Below are 16,288 nucleotides of genomic sequence, written 5' to 3'. Positions count from 1 at the left end.
ATGTGAACCGTCATGCCTCTTTAGGAGCCGCAGTGCCGCCTTTCCGTGTGAATTACCCAGCGGTTCGAGTTTAAGGCCGAGATGCTTCGCTCTGTGTGAATCCCCATTGGCGGAGAATTGGCAAATCACCGCTCTGGAGATAATGCAGATACGCTGTGTAAAAAGGGCTACTGACATCTCTACAATAAGCTGGCGCCCTCTGCCGTCACAGTCGTGTAGCGACCCCAGACAACTATCAGCATGTGTCAACGGTTAGACCCCAGTTATAAGATGACCCCACTTTTTCACATTATTTTCATCGGAAAAAGACCTTGTCCTATATTCGGGTCAATATGGTACTTATACTCATTATCCTCAGTTAATACAGCGTTCAATAAATTAACATATGGTGTATATGAAACAAAATATAATAGCCTACAGAAAATTCACATGCCAGCAGAAAAATGACTCTCAACTCAAGAGGAAAAAGTCTTAAAAAGTCAAAATTATTGTTGTTTTCAGCATGCAGCGCTCACATGTGAACACGTAGGTTGTCTCTGTAGATGCACCTCTATCCAACATGTACACGCTCAAATATGGTCATGGTTGGGCGGTGTGAAGCATTTGAGTGCTGCCAGGGCAAGCCAATCAGAGGCAGTGTTGTTTTAGCATGTCATGACATGTTTCATTACTTTTTTCAAAGAAAAATTAAATAAAATTTATATTATATAGGTCAGTTTCATGTTATAGGCCAACATTATAGTTTGTAAATTGAGTAATTAAACTACAAAAAATGACCCAAAAAGTAGTTGAAATACTTGACACAGCACAAAATATGAATGTAGTTTAACTACCAGCAAGTTACAGCAATTTGTAGTTAAGCTATGTAGTTCAACTACATGTAGTTTAAGTACAACCAGTGGGAGAGAGGGATTGCTACTGGCTGCTGTATTATTTTGTAATTGTACATAGTCCAATAGTTACTTTTTTACACATGTGTAGGTCATGGCTGACTACTTTTATTATATTACAGAAAGAAAGCACCTCAAGGACCTCAAGTAAAGAGTAAAACAAATTGTATACAAATAATACATGCCATGTACATCACATTTATTATTAAAGGGACATTGTTCAAGTCATTTATTCTTCTTTTTTTCATCTTGACAAATATATCGTGGACAATATATCATGATGATGACTCCTACTAATTTACTTCTTCTGCTTCTTCTACTTCATCTTTGTATGCTCACTCATCAATTTGTGTTACATGATGCATACAAGCATGTTTAATTCCTGAGAATTAGATTTGTTGGTAGGAACAAGGCCAGCTGCCCCCCCTGCTTCCTGTCTTGATGCTTGATCCACCATATTTAATGCAAAAATGTAACAGTGGTAGTCGAGGTAGAGATCTTCTTATCTGATTCTCAGTAAGATATAGAGTTCAAAGTTTCCTGATTTCCCAATTTAGATGTAAAATATCAAAGACTAAGACTAGCAATACTAAGAATATTGCCAAGAATTCCATGGCAACCTTTGACACATGACAGTTTTTAAAGTTGATGCTTACCCAGCCCAACTAGGTCTCTCCTGGTAGACTCAATTAAATAACAAGAAAATAATTGTAAAATGTATGTCAATCTCACATTCATCACTGCATAAAACTGGTTGCTAATAACTAAGTGACTCACAAAACCACAAGAAGAAGCAGCTTGGCTATATAAACATACTGGATTGTAAGAATATTACAAGAATTTTAAGGAATTTTTAGCTGCCTAAGAGTGTTCTTTTCAAATACTCTGCGATAAAGGGTATTGATCATCTATTGTTCAGAGGTGAGTAGGTTCTGCTGTAGTGTTGTGTGTTCAGGATCCTGTCTGGATGTGAGTGGACACTGCTGCTTTAGGAATCAACGTCCTTCTACTTCCGGCTCACAGCCCGGGGAAAAAATCTTGAGCCTGCGCAGAACGCAAAATCCGATCCGATTTGATGGAACGTATACATGCAGGAGTAATGCGACTATCAATCGAATAATCTAGGTGTTTTTATCCAACTATAAGAAAAACGATCCGGTCCGATTTCAGTCAGACTAAGGTGTATACATGCATCTTAAAAATCCAATCATAGTCGGACTAACCCAATAATTCAAGTGTCATGTAAAAGCACTGACTGTGTTTGTGTGTGTGTGTACTCTGCCAGTTCCCATACTGAATCAGTGACTAGAAAATCTGTCAGAGAGTGGCACTTGAATGGATTAATGATCATAAATACATCACTAGGGTGTTAGGAAATACAGTATGGGCAAAAACACCAAGCGACAAAAACAGCGTTGCGTTGCCCAGAAGAAGCAGTTAATCTGTATGAAGTTGCTAAAGAGCTTCCTGAGGTAACTCTGGAAGTGCACTTTACGTCTGAAAAGTCTTTAAGTGGGAGGTGAAATGTAAAGGTTGTCAAAAAAACAGAGTGCTTTTTCAAAGACTCTGCAGGATCTCACTTCACTGCTGTAAGAGTGGAGAAAGCATCAATGAGCGGCACATCATCTGCTCAGGGAGCCAGTCAGCTGTTGCCAGTCAGGGTAAGGAGCTCTGCTTGGTTAGGCACATTCCTCTTCACATGTTCATTTCACTGTGTCTGCCTCCAAAGCCTCAGCCTGGCATCACTGAGGTATGAACTGACGTGTCCGAAGAGCTGTCAGTTGAGAGAAGAGGCAACAGCAAACACCAGCGCACAAGAGTTTGTGAGAGATGTGTGGAAAGAAGAAATAAATACAAATAACTCAGTGAATGAATGAATAGTGTCTCTGTCACAGTAACTTCACCCACTTATCACTTGTTTGTAACTTCAATGAGAGGGTAGGATGTTTACTTCCACATACAAGTTTTCAAGACGTAACATTGTGATGATGTAGGCTAATGAGTTTTACGTCTAACACATTTTTAAAGGCCTGAGATTTGTATTTACATCAGTGGTGTTAAATAATGAAGAAAATGTGATATTTGTGAGGTTTGAAGTTGTACTAGACAATATTTATTTTAAGAATGATGGATGGTTGTGTAATGTGGAAGGTGTTACTCACAGTACAGAAAACAAAAGTTAATCAAACTGCAGTTTCACTCAGTCAGTCAGCAGAGAAAGCAGTTGATCATCAACCCAATCTCTGGAATAAATGCTGCCAGTGTACACTGCGTTCCTGCAAACCACTGATATGTTGAAACTTCAAATTGCTTCCTGTTGCAATTGTATGTTTCATTAGGGTGGGTCATTTTTTTATTTTTTCATCCGCTTTTCTGCTGGACAAGCAAGGACCCCTGCTTGATATATGTTCCATTCTATGTTTTAACCACAAGGCTAAGATGGTGGGGATTACAGTAATACTCACAATAGCGCATATCGCCTTACGATGTTGCAGTGGAGCTACATATCTTGTTGGTAAATCTAGCTTGTTAGCTTGTATGCTAACTCCAGTGTTTAGCTTTGTGTTTATGGTTACTGGTTAGCAAAAGTGTCTTTTAGGTGATCGTACACATATGTAAGTTAAATCACTTACATATGTAAAGTTATTTACATAACTTCAAAATAAATCAATTTTGGATTTTGTTCACACTTGGGTCACAATCTTTTGTCCTGTGTATGAAACATCTAATCACCTCAACCATGCCCTGGAGCGGGCTTTTCTTACTCTTTTTATGACTACACTAGAGAAGAGACTAGAGAAGTGATTCTAGAGGGTTACCTACATTGTCATATTTAGAAGCATAGGCATATTTGATGTGTTGGGAGTGAGAACAGACTTGCAATTGTTTTTCCTTTAGTCATTCTTCAATTTTTCAGTTGTTATTTTCCATTTAAAATCAAGTCCCCAGCTACCTTTATTTTTTTAGGATAATGCTACAACACTGGTTTGCAGATATCCTTTGTAGACTATGTAAACTTCACCGGACTTTCCATCGGCATGGGGGTGAGAAGATGAATTTTCATCTTTGGGTGAACTCATCTTCAAAGCTGCAGTGGAGGATACATGCAGTCACATCTAAAGATCATAAGAGGTTCACAGAAATGCCACAGTTGAAGCTGCACACATTGCCCCTTATTTGAGGCAAACAAACTTTGAAGTCTTAAGAGCATTCTTGTTGTCCTTTAATAAAAGCTTTATAACATTATAATGCAGAGGTTGGAGGTGAATACATTAAAATATGTCAGATCTCACACAGTCAGACACTTGGAGCCTTATTCAGGTTCAGAGGAAACAAAGCTTAGCTCAGTTATTAAGGGGTTCAGTCTGTCTCGGACACATTTGCCATTTCTGTAACGTCACAGAGCAGTGAAGGAGGATGCAATAAAACACAGAGCCTGGAAGCTCTACTTATTACAATTAATAATTCATCTGACTGCATTAACTAGGCAAAATCCACAATTTCAATGGCAAGAGTGGAGTGTGTGTGTGTGTGTGTGTGTGTGTGTGTGTGTGTGTGTGGGCGCACCACCGGCAGAGCAGGGAGAGACAGAATTGAAAAGCCTTGTTAAAGCCTATGAAGACTGCAGCAAGCACAAGAGCCATGAATAATAGATGGGATACGTTGATGTTGAACAATGACGCGCTGTATCTTTTTCTGTCTGAATGTGGCACTCTGGACATTTTGTTAGTTCAGAAGTAGTATTTTATTAGTTCTGTTAAGTAACCCACCATTATTTTTCTTATTAATTTAATTTAAAACGCCTTGTGTCACTACAAAAACACAGGAGAAACTCACCTGTATCACTTTATGTACCTGTTGGGCAATATCCACTTTCGCAAACAGGTGTCAGAATAGGCTTTTCAAGGCCGGTGACTGGCGCTGCAATCCTTGTAAACAAGGACGTAAGCTCAGTTGCGAAGCGTAGGACAGTGAAGATAGCAGCATGGAGAGCCTGTACTCACACAAGACTGTCTTTTTCTTGTATTTGCAGGTGAGATAAGAGCACAAAAGCCCTATTCACTTATGTTAAGTTTGTCTATAAGTTGTGGTGCCATGTTTATATGTTTACAGCTTCATAAATGCCAGGAAATATGGCACTAACAATTGCTAGCCTTAGCTGCTAACACTGGCAAGTCGACTGCACTAGCCTCGTGTGAGCATAAACAAAGCTTAATGGCATTGCGCCATAATGCTAGTGACCTTACCATATGTTTTATGTATATTAATGTTGCGTTCTGGAATTTGTAAACGTGAAGCCACAGATTTAAGCAGCCACTGGAAGCAGTTTTAAGATGTGTTGCGCATACAATAATGTGTTCAACTGTATCATAATGTTCAGCAGCTTATATGAGCAGTTCATTTGGTGCATATAAACATGGTGTTCAGTGGCCATTAAAACATGAACAGCGAGAGGATGATATACGCAGCTAAAACATGCTAGTGGTTGTGTATTTAGTATTCATTTAATATCAGGACAATGATTGATTGATCATTACACCATTTCTTTTTCTTTTATTTTTGGCTATAATCTCGTAAACAAGGAAGTTGTGAAGCATAGAACAGTCAGGAGGAGCAGCAATGAAGAGCATTTACTCATACAAGACTGTCTTTTGTTGTATTTGCAGTATTTTCCTTTACAATAAAGACACTGTCACCTGGACGGACACTGTCATCATGGTGCAAGTGTGTAACATGAACACAGCCCTCACAGAAAATGGTAAAGCTACATATAACTTGTTTCCGAAGTATCACTTCAAATACTCAAGGTGCAGACAATGACAGAAGTATCTGTCATTGTCTGCAACTTATGCTGCAAAAAACACAGATGACGGCACGTAGAGTAGTAGTTCACATAGCAAACTGAACAGTAATATAGCTTAGACCTTCATAAGTAAATCCAATTAATTCCTGTTTATATGAAGCACATCTGAAAGCACTGCCAGGAACTGTCTGGGAATATGTGCTGCTCTTAGCTACACCTGGTCAGATGATGGTTAAGATCCACTTGTTTGCCTTTTTAAAATTAATGACCTTAATTCTCATTTTAAAACTGATATTTAGCATCCCCTTCCAGAGATGTATGAGACACATTTACCCTATTTTAATGGGATTAGTATTATCAGGGGACCTCATGTGATTTACAAATTACCATCTAATGTGTGTGTTTCAGGCAGCACATTCGCATTAGGATCAGCAAAGTCTGTATTTTACTTTGTTTACATTTTCTCCTGGATATGCCTTCAACCTATGTAAAGTTGGAATGGTATTCACAGATTATAACTTACACAACCAATAAATCACAAGAGAAACATTGTCAGAACACAAACAATGTGCTCGTTGTCTAATTCAATCAGATTAGACAACAAGCTACAATCTAATTTTCATCCAAATGAGCTGGGCAAAATACATAGTTCTCTATATGCTGCTGGCTGTCTAGCTAGTGTGCTGAAAGTTCTACAAAATACGAGAGAAATCATCCCCAAAATCATTTCACACATCCATGGTAAATGCTGTTTAAAGGTCCCATATTATGAAAAACACATTTTCTCTGGTGTCTACATATAAACTGGTCCTCCCTGAGCTTACCAACTCCCAGAATGAGAAAAAGCAAATGAGTCCGGTCTGATGATAGGAGATATCCGAGAGGGGGGCGTTCATCCCCGAGGTGAAGTTCAGTGTGTCCAGCAGTAAGATAGCAGTGTTTCACAATGTCATCGCTCAGAGTTAGACCCGCAAATTGCTCTGTTGTTGGTTGTAAAAATCAACATCAGTGCCTATATTCTGTCCCAGCTACAGAACAACAGAAGAGACAGTGGTTGTGTTTCATTTTTAATGTTAACGTGCCGGCTACACTTACCGTTAGTTTGTATGTGTGTGCTAACTAGTGTTGTGTCGGTCGCGAACGTGTCGTTCAAACGAATGAATCTTTTGAGTGAACGGAATCACTTCATGAACTGATTCGTTCCTTTCTCAGTTCAGTTGAGCTCAGCCGCGAGCATGCCGGCTGGGAGTGGAACTGCCGCGACTCACTCACACAGAGAACTGTGAGGACGTGATTCACGTTCGCGTACTGTGCTGAAAGTGGCGCTGTGTCACTCACTCACTCACTCAGGGCAGAGGAGTTGATTCACGTTCAGTAACCGTACTGCTAAAAGCGCTGTGTTGCTAACATCCATGTAGCATCATGTTAAGTGATTTTACTGCACAGTAAAAGTCACTCACGTTCTAGAACGTGATTCACGTTCACGCTGATTCAGTGACAGCGTGAACGTGATTAAAGTCCTCATGTGTTCGCGAACGACCTGCCGAGGACGTGAATCACCTGCTGAGGACGTGAATCACGTTTGCGCTGTCACTCACTCATGATTCACGTCGCTGAGGACGTGATTCTCATTCACGTACTGTGCTGAAAGTGGCGCTGTGTCACTCACTCACTCAGGGCAGAGGAGTTGATTCACGTTCAGTAACCATACTGCTAAAATTAGCACTGTGTTGCTAACATCCGTGTAGCATCATGTTAAGTGATTTTACTGTGCACAGAGGACACTTTCACCGTGTAATAATTTAAGTGCATGTACACCAGTCAAAGCAGCGCTGCGTCTCCCGCGAATGACTGTGTATTATAGTCCGTGAACGCACCGTCCGTCAGTAAGTGAACGTGAACCTCAGGGCTGCATCATGAACTGAATGACGGATTGTTTGGCAATCCGTCATTCAGTTCACTGAACTGAGCACTGAACGATTCGGTGAACGAATCTTTTGAACAAATCATTTTAATGAACGGATTCTAGAGATTCAGTACAGTAAAAAGAACTGCCGTTCCCATCACTAGTGCTAACCACTTCACATGGGATCCTCATAAAAGGATCAGTCCCAACCATACGGGACCCAGCAACTGCACCCGAGCCACAGGTAAGTATTGCCGCGTTTTGATAGTATTTACAGCTGCCTATGAGAACTAGTTAGCTCCACTTCGGTTGTGGAAACGCTATGCAATGGCGTTTGAAGCGAGTTTAATTTTAATAATATAACGAGGGAGCTTGGTTGTCACAGTAAAACGTCTGGAAACGTGCAGACAGGAGACAGAGACGATACGAACAGTGTCCAAGAGTTTGGAGACTGTGTTGGAGACAAAGACAGCTTTCGCTAGCTGTTAGCCATTAGCTACATGGTAGTAAATGTAACAACACATACAAACAAACTAAGTTACATATTCAGACTCACTAACCATTCTGAAACGTCCTGCTGCAGCCGCAGAGTCTGTATTTCTTCAGGAGCCTCTCCTTCTGGGTCTGATTCTGGGTCAAACTGGTATGGTTGAACGACAGCATCTCGGCATTACATCCACCATAAACATTAGCGCATGCTACCGCTAGCGTAAGTGGCATCCTCTCCCTGAGAGGGGCGTGTAGCAGGCGAGGCAGGCGTTGACAGACGGAGCTCATTAGCATTTAAAGGTGCAGGCACAGAAACAGCCTGCTCTCAGTAGAGCTCACTGGAGCGTCTTTTAGACAGCTGAAATTCAGGAACACGGATGGGTTTGGGGCAATGCATTTCAAACACAGTGTTCTTGGACCTCTGACGGCTGTGTAAGATTGATGAAAAACCGTATAATATGGGACCTTTAATGAATTATTGGCTGCAATCAAATTCCATCATTTTAAAGTCGTCTGACAGCAGAAAGTTGCAGTTTAAAAAGAAATACACTTTAACCCAAAATAACCGACATGCCGATCACATGGAACTAATATTATCACAGGACCTCTGTGTTTGGTGAAATATGGTGGGTTATTTTGCACTTGGATTTTTACTTTACTAATTACGGACATAGTGGATTCACATGAGTTTATTACTAATTCCAAGAGGTCCACATAATACTAGTCCCATGCTAATAGAGCTAGCCAGTAAACATCTCCTTTGAAAAATAAAATGTGTTTGATATGGTTTGCCACAAAAAAGTTTAATTAACTCTTAAAATGAAACCTCCTCCTTGACCCCTAAAGGAAAATCCAACCCAGTTGCCTATGTTATGTATCTATATACACTATATTGCCAAAAGTATTTGCTCACCTGCCTTGACTCGCATATGAGCTTAAGTGACATCCCATTCTTAATCCATAGGGCTTAATATGACGTCAGTAAACCCTCTGCAGTTATATCAGCTTCAACTCTTCTGGGAAGGCTTTCCCCAAGGTTAAGGAGTGTGTTTATGGGAATTTTTGACCATTCTTCCAGAAGCGCATTTGTGAGGTCAAACTGTTCCCACAAAGTTGGGAGCATGGAATTGTCCAACATCTCTTGGTATGCTGAAGCATTCAGAGTTCATTTCACTGGATCTAAGGGGCCAAGCCCAGCTCCCGAAAAACAACCCCACACCATAATCCCCCATCCACCATACTTAACACTTAACACAATGCAGTCAGACAAGTATCATTCTCCTGGCAACCGCCAAACCCAGACTCGTCCATCAGATTGCCAGATGGAGAAGTGTGATTCGTCACTCCAGAGAATGCGTCTCCACTGCTCTAGAGTCCAGTGGCGGCGTGCATTACACCACTGCATCCGACGCTTTGCATTGAGCTTGCTGATGTATGGCTTTGATGCAGCTGCTCGGCCATGAAAGCCCATTCCATGAAGCTCTCTACGCACTGTTCTTGAGCTAATCTGAAGGCCACATGAAGTGGCTGAGTTGCTGTCGTTCCCAATCGCTTCCACTTTGTTCTAATACCACTGACAGTTGACTGTGGAATATTTAGGAGCAAGGAAATTTCATGACTGGACTTGGTATCACAGTACCTCACAGGAATTCACTGAGCTCCTGAGAGCGACCCATTCTTTCACAAATGTTTATAGAAACAGTCTGCATGCCTAGGTGCTTGCTTTTATACACCTGGTTTCAATTATTTGGATGGCTGAGTGAATACTTTTGGCAATATAGTGTTGCAACGTTTTGGCTTTTGGTTCACTTTTCAATTTTATGTTGTGACAATGCTGTGCTAATGGTCTGGTTAGGTTTAGGCAAAAAAATACCTTGGTTAGGATCAGGAAACGATCATGTGTTCACTGAAAAACCTGGTTTGTTGCTACAAATACAGCCAAATAGTCTTGGCAAAAATACCTGTTTCTATCTGTCGCCACAGACACAACTACATATTGTCCACAGGTCTTGTGAAAGATATACAGTAAATGTCGAAACACAGTCTTGAACCTTCTGACCTTTACTTCCACATTGTAATGATTGTTAAAGCCGTTAGTCAAACTCACAGGTGTTGCCAGGGAAACAGAGTTATACTTAGGAAATAAAAACCTTACGATTTTAAGCAAGATGATGCCACTAAGTGGTGTCTATAATCGGAAATGAATGGACTCCGTATTCTCCATTAATTCCTGATAATCGACACATCATAGGGTATTCTCCTTTACATTACTAATTTAATCAACACAATAACTGAGTTATATCACTCCTCACAACTCTGCTGCTGTCGTTTAATGTTATTATCACCTTAATGGACTAACTAATTCAAAACACTTGAAACCTTTTTTTTCAAGTTTCCATCAATGAAACTCAGCACTTGCAGATGTTTTTAATTAATAGCCTTAAAGCATCATCATTCTGACACGACACTGTGTACAAAGGTTAACCATTCATTCATACACCTACATATTACCTACATGCATATCAAAGCGAAGGATAACAGAAATACTTTACCAAAAGCAAATGTTTATTGTTTGTTGTTTTAAAGATTTAGTTGTTCTCATGTCTGCATTTGCTTCAAGAGAGTCTTTTTCTTGCCTTTTTCGAAATTAGAGCATTCCAGGATCAGCAAGGATGATGACCCTTAAATCAATGTAAAACCCTTTAATGTAAAACCTCAGAGCAGGAAGTGCTAGTAATTGTGATAGTAATTTAAAAAAATGGAAAACCAGAAACAATTGGTATTAACTGAGTATAACATGGCTCCGTCATTGTAGGGATGGAATTTGTGCTGTAGAAGTCTAGATCATATGTGCCCACTTTCCTGTCTGTCAAAGCATCTCAGCCTCAGTTCCTGGTGCTTTTTCGTGTGCTCTGTTGGCTGCCAAAGTAAACCACATATTCAGTGTGTTTACAGGTGTATGTGTTCAAATGTTTACTGTAATCAAAACCGTCTCTCATTACCCTCTGCAAGGCTGTCTGCTTTTTGTTTTTCTAAAATGCCACACATGTGACACATGTTCTAGCAGCTCAGAATTATCTGTGTGCCATAGTTCTGCCCAACTCAACAGTGACAAAAACATTTTGAACAAAGTTGATGTAATAACTTGTGTGTGATCATATTTGGCTTGTCTTTGTTATTAATTTGAAAAGTTTGATCTGTGATTGATGGAGTAATGGTGGGTTTCTTAACCTTATAAATTAAAGGGACTAGTTATAATTACAGAGCAATGTGCTTAAATATATTTTTTACATTTATGTAAATGCTTGTTCAATATTTGTACAGTTGAATAAATAATAATTAAATGCAAAGACACTTATTTATTACAATATTTTACGGAGTAGTTACATTCATACAGTCTTAAGGTTACAACCGGCCCTTTAAGGGCAACCATAATGTTGATGTGGCCCGGGCTGAAAATGAGTTTGACACCCCTGGTCTAGATCATTATACAGATTATAATTAATTCATAAAGAGGGGGAGGGAGACATTTTCAAGCAAACAAGATCCACAGCAGATTGAAATGGTGAAAACAAGCATGACTCTTGTCTAGGGCCTGGTTCTCACTGTAGTTGAAGTGAATAAAAACGCCCTCACAGCATCAGCATGTTTTACAATTATGTCAAAACCAACGGCACACTGAACTTAAAGTCAGTGATAAGTGCTGCAAAATGACATGCTGTTGTTAACCTTCAGTATTGGGATTACACTCAGCACTTTCTGTACAAAGACATTAGAATGTGTGAGTACAATTGCACCACTGTTGTTTAGCACCAGCCTTTTCTTTACCACACTGTTTTCTATTCTTGTGGACTCTTGTCATCAGCACAATAAAGGCTGAAATCAGCATAGACAAAAATTACTGTTGCTGAAAAATAATGGGCTGGTGCTACATTGTGTCCCCTGCCCGGCATGTGCTTCAAGTAGTACAGCAATTCACCCAAACAGGTTGAGGTGAGGCTGATGTTATTTCACATTTTACCCTCTCCTTCAAGTTATTGTCCTATGAGTACATCTGAAATGGTGACAATGCCATTATGCCACAGCGCTGGAGTCAAGGGCTTGTGTGAAGGGCAGTGGTTTATGTATGTGTTTTGTTCCCTGTGTAGCCTGGTGGCAGCAGTTTATCAAGTGTACAGGGAAGGTGACTGCGGCTACACTGGTGTGTCATTTGGCTGAGATGACCCTGCTGCATTCCCTTCATGACTTAAGCATTGCTCCTGTCTTTTAATATCAACTTCAATTATAGTCCAATACCAGCAGCTTGTCTGAGTTGCCCGGTGGTGATATTCAACAATAAAAAGTCACAAAGCCTAAGGCAACAGCCCTGGATATTGCTTTTGTGTGGCCTCCATCACCATATTTCTGTCATTTATTTCAGCAGGTGAATCATCTCTCCAATAACAGCTGGTTTGTAAAAAACAATAAACAATTTGAAAGAAATAAAGATAAATATCAGATTAGGTTACCAGCTAACAGTGTTTGATATGTCTGATATTCCACTTGTGTTGGTTAAAAGTAATCAGTTATAAGTTTACAAAATAAATGAAATGAAAGTGTATAAGTGATTGACTGGCTGATAGGGGTGGACATTTACAGTGTTGTTATGATACTGTAATTTGTAACTTCAACACAATATTAAAAAACGAAATCAATATTCAATACAATTTTTGATACCACAGGGAACATTGTCACAGCAGAAGCACTGCAGTACAATTTAATACATTATACTTTTTTTAAGGTTTGTTTTTCTGGCGTTAGTTAAGTCCAGCCAAGTAGGGTGAGGGGTCAGTCACCTTTAGTGAGCCTGCGTCAAAGTTGTCACTACCCTGTTGCTAACCCCATTCACTTTAATAGCAGCTAGACACAGCTTGGCTTAAGTCTACAGGAGTGTAGCATTTATTCAACAACAGACTATATACAAACTGCACCGCTACATCCATCACTATAATGTTCCTTTCTCCCTCTCTCTCTCTCAACTGCACACTCGCTAACATTACTCACACAACCATCACACTGATTTTTTTCTGAAACAAGTTTGCTACATGTTTAACATGTTTTATGTATTTTAGATTAAAAATTATAATACATTTTGTAGAAAAAATCCAAGATGCTCTCGTGGTAACCCTGATGTTTGTTTGTGTCAAATCACTGTCAGACAGAACAGAGAGCAACAGAGCCCAGCTGGTAACAGTATTAGTACTGAAACTGTTTTAGATATTCTGAAAAAACATAAGTAACTCTCACCTTTACAGTGAAAATGTAGAGGTTTCATTCAAGAATGAAATATAACTACCATAATTACCTAGCCAAATCAACAAGTCACAATGCCTCATTATAGTAGGCTGATCATCTCTAGAGTATAAAAGTATTTCCAAGCTTAGATGGAGTTGAAACTGTCCCAATAAGAGAAAATATCTGATTCTTGATATATAGTCAATGGCAGGTCTTTGTATAAGAATTTAAAGCTGCAGTAACCACTATCGCATATCAACAATGCATCATATGATATGCAATGTAAAGGGGTTTTTTTGGAGGTAAAAGGTTGCCATCAGAGCGACAATGGGAAAGCAACCCTGCCATATGGCAACTCTGATGGAAGACTCTATTTCAGATTTAGAAACACATGGTGGACAGACATTGAGGTTGTCAGGAGAAATCTGTTGAATGTCAATTTACAGAGCAGAACATCTCCCTTTCTGCAGCTTTATGATCCTCATACCGTTGAGTGGCACTGCTGCAGTCATTTGGGCTACATCAAGCATTTAGATGTGGGCTAAAGTAGTCAGCTACAGGGAATGCACTAAGCCTCTATGCATTAAGACTGAGAAGGCCAGACGACATATAACCCTGAAGACTCAAATAACCCTAGAACTGGCATAAGAAGGGGAAAGTATAAATAGAAATAAAGTAAAATAGACCTAACCTACATTCAGACAAACTTTGCAAAATGACTCTCCTGCTCTCCAATCTTTAACCAGCCAGCTGTTATACATGGTGAAATACATTTAATTACTGGAATCCTCTGGTAGGGCTGTTCACATTGCATTGCACTGGAAGCAGCTATTGATTTCAGGCTGTCTTCTGCCTCATTAGACCATGGCAGAGCTCTGCCCTGCAAGCTAAAAGGAAACAGCGTCAATCCATAAATAAGCTGACTACACTATCTTTTATTGTGTTGGGGTGAAATAGTTGGATGCCAGGAGGTGTGTGAGGGCTAAGTGTTCAGCCTTACATGGTTACTCTGGAACAGTTAAGCCACAACAGGATGGCCATCTTTGTTGTCCTGGCGCTGATGGAGTGTGCCGTGGGTCTAAGGTTCGCCACAGCATAATATTTGCATTGAATTAGAGGTAATTGTTTCATTATAGTCATCACCACTTGCTCATTGTCAGTTGCCTACAGGAGGTAGAGGCTTGAGTGAGGACAGGCAGGAGTCAGAGTCAAAACCAGGATTAAAATGATGAATCCCCTAAGGACATGTGCTATTGATCTCCTTTCAACTCTGGGGCGGCTGGAAGAAAGATGGAAACCAAACAAATGCTCCTATATGCAGAAGTAAACAATATTAGGCCAAACGGCAAACCTCTGATGTATAGCATCTCCTCTAAAAAAGGGTTATGAACATTGATTTTAACATTTTTATTTTAAATGAGTAATGTTGTCCATGGTTATGTTTGTGTGCGTTCATGAACAGTCACTTCTACTACTGCTACACTGAACTGTAGCTGAGCATTTCATGAATTCGGAAAGCTATTGGAATACACTGTAGGAAGTAAGGAAAATTGATGGTTAGGCCTCTTACTGCCTATACTTTATGATGGGTGGAGAAGGAGGGGTGGTGGGTGATTTCTATGGCAGATGTGAACATTTTAATTCCAGCCCCTTCAGAGTCAAGCTAAATTTGTGCTGACAGGTGATAATTTAAACACAGTGAAACTAGTTTCAGTGCCTACAGCCCACACACACACACACACACACTCATGTGTCTCACTTCCTCCATAATCCTGCAAAACTTTCTGTCACTACAAACTAAGAGGTTGCTGGGTCAAAAAAATATACATACAGCGTGTTCTCTTAACTTCTTCTGAGTGATTATGATTGATAAGAGCTGATTGCTTGTCTAGGCCCATTTTAACGGGGCTCATTTGATACAAGACTTAGACTTAGCCACAAACCCTACAATGGGAAAGTCTAGGGAGCTCAGCATTGATCTGAAAGAGCGCATTATTGATTTGAACAAGTCAGGAATATCACTTGGAGCTGACTGTAAATACTTTCACAGTCTCATCTTGGGCAGCTGTGGCTCAGGAGGTAGAGTGGGTCGTCTAGTAATCCATAGGTCGCTGGTTTGAATCCCTGCTCCTCCTAGCTGCATGTCAAAGTGTCCTTGAGCAATTAATGAACCCCAAATTGCTCCTCATGAGCAGTTAGCACCTTGCATGGCAGCCTCTGCAATCAGTGCAGGAATGTGTGTGTGAATGGAAAAACTACATGCATATTTTTTCTGAAATAATGTCCAATGGTGGTCCATTGGAATGGACGTGACATCACCTCTCTATTACTGAGTACAGAATTCTGAAGTAACAGGTCTATTCATTGCTGTAAATTTTGGCAGTTGCCATGGACAGAGTTTGATCCGTAAGGAGAGACAGTTAATGCTAGCTAGAATGCACTCTTTTGTTTCATATGGGATGAGCTGAAATAACTTGAACAAAAAGGACTGCCAAGAGGGAATCTAATTTCAACTTGGAAAAGTGGGAGCGACTTAATATAGCATACCAGCTTTTCAGATGGAAAGTCCTGGCTTGCTAGCTTTAACTTAACTTCACTTCAGTGTAGTACAAACTTAAACTTAACTTCCCATTAAATGGTTAGTGGAGTGTTATTTGTTTCAGCAAAAAAGGCTTCTTATGGCTTAGAGCCCAACCTATAGAAAATAAATGAATGAAATGAGCCTATCACAGACATACTGTATCATCATCAGCGTATTAGTTTTCCAATATGCACTGACATGAAAACTTTATTTTTACAGTCCATATATTGCAGAAAATGATGCCTTGAGTAAATAATAGTGTCTTTACATGCTTGTTTCCAGTAGAGCATACTCTGACTCAATTATTAACCACACTCTCATACTCGGCAAGGCCAGCAGCCCAT

The 16,288-nt window shown here is 40.0% G+C and overlaps 1 protein-coding gene across 6 annotated transcripts in view; it reads right to left on the bottom strand.

Moving 5' to 3' along the window:
• LOC115574195 (heparan sulfate glucosamine 3-O-sulfotransferase 5) overlaps window positions 1-16,288 on the bottom strand; it is a 108,472-nt gene that overhangs the window by 21,121 nt on the left and 71,063 nt on the right. The gene's annotated exons all lie outside the window — the stretch shown is intronic.

This window comes from Sparus aurata, chromosome 22 (assembly GCF_900880675.1).
Source record: "Sparus aurata chromosome 22, fSpaAur1.1, whole genome shotgun sequence".
Lineage (NCBI taxonomy): Eukaryota > Metazoa > Chordata > Actinopteri > Spariformes > Sparidae > Sparus > Sparus aurata.
Note: the sequence above shows the minus strand (reverse complement) of the source record. Positions and strands in the feature narration are given on the sequence as shown.